Raw genomic sequence first — 1,456 nt, 5'->3', positions numbered from 1 at the left:
ATATATATATATATATATATATATACACGCATACAGAGTAAAGGGTCTATATCTTGTACATGTTTCTTACAATGTATTGGTGATGATGCAAGCAAAAGAATGGTGAAAGAAGATATATAATGTGATGAACCTATCGGAATTACAACGAATTGCTTGAATCTATGATACTGTAATATATATATATATATATATATAAAACTAGTCTACTGACAATACACTAGTGTAAAATTATTATATCAAACAGGATCTCATTGAATTAATTTCGCCTCCATTTCAAAACACTTCGAACAAATTTATATCATTCCATATTTTACCAAAATATCAAAAACAAGAAAAGAAAATATCCACAATGAGCAACAATAGTCAGATATTTAACGACACTAACATTATTATGATTAGTACAATACGGTATGGTTCTATAACATTATTGGTTTTTGGAACGTTCTGTAATTTAGCAGTTATTGGAACATTTTGCAGTAAAGCATCTCGTCACGTGAGAGTCACTCCATATATCGTTTGCCTGGCACTTGTAGATTTGGTTTTAGTCTGGATGAATTCTTTATTATACACTCTTTTTACTTTTAGGACTCAAAGTTTTAATATATATAAAGAGTTGTTACGTAAATGGGGAACATCATATATTCTAATTATGTGCTCTTCATGGTTAAATGTAGTTATCTCCATAGAACGCATGTTAGCTGTTTACATTCCTATATTGCAACGGTTCTTTTCTAAGGTGTATACACCATATTGTGTAATATTTGTAGTTTTTGTTGTTGTTTACATAACGTACACGTTATTCAAGATATATGTGACGAATATGAGGCATTATTATATTGCTGTCGTCAGTATGTATTCCTTCATACCATCTGTATTTTTAATCGTGAGTTCTGTCGCTATAATATATAAAATAGTGAAACGACCAAAAATCGGTCAACAGATTTCTCGCAACTTGTCACCGCAGTTACTCAATTCTGTTCGCATTGTAATCGCTATTGATGCTGTTTTTCTTCTCACTACATTTCCTACATCCATCTATCATAGTGTAGTAATTGTACATATTCGTAAAGAAATAAGCCAAAACATCGTATTCCTCTTTAATACACTTGTTCTCATAAACAATAGTCTCAATTTTATAGCATATATCATCGCAAGCAAAACATTCCGTCGGAATTTGAAACAAATATGCTGTCGAAAGAAAAAAATCCAACGTCAAAGTGTATATACGTTGCAACGCCGACATAACTAGACTACATTCCAAAAGGTAAGAATCAAAAACAGTTATGTCTCTAATTATCTAACAATTTACGATCATTTTATGAATATATTTACGAATGAATTTATATTATGAGCATGTTGTTTCGTAAGTGAACTTGCATAGCCATTATCAAATCTTTTTTTTTTTTGCAGTATATTTTAATACGCACATAAAATTATACATATATATATATATATA

General features: G+C 29.8%; 1 long non-coding RNA gene across 1 annotated transcript in view; it reads left to right on the top strand.

Annotated features, from left to right (window-relative positions):
* Positions 1–1,143: 1,143 nt before the first annotated feature.
* Positions 1,144–1,456, top strand: part of LOC128248104 (uncharacterized) — a 29,305-nt gene continuing 28,992 nt past the window's right edge. The window contains exon 1 of the long non-coding RNA XR_008264370.1: positions 1,144–1,264. This is a non-coding gene — a long non-coding RNA (uncharacterized LOC128248104). The remainder of the gene's footprint in view (positions 1,265–1,456) is intronic.

Source organism: Octopus bimaculoides, chromosome 6 (genome assembly GCF_001194135.2).
Source record: "Octopus bimaculoides isolate UCB-OBI-ISO-001 chromosome 6, ASM119413v2, whole genome shotgun sequence".
Classification (NCBI taxonomy): Eukaryota; Metazoa; Mollusca; class Cephalopoda; order Octopoda; family Octopodidae; genus Octopus; species Octopus bimaculoides.
The sequence above is the reverse complement of the archived record's forward strand: the minus strand, read 5'-3'. Positions and strand labels throughout refer to the sequence as shown.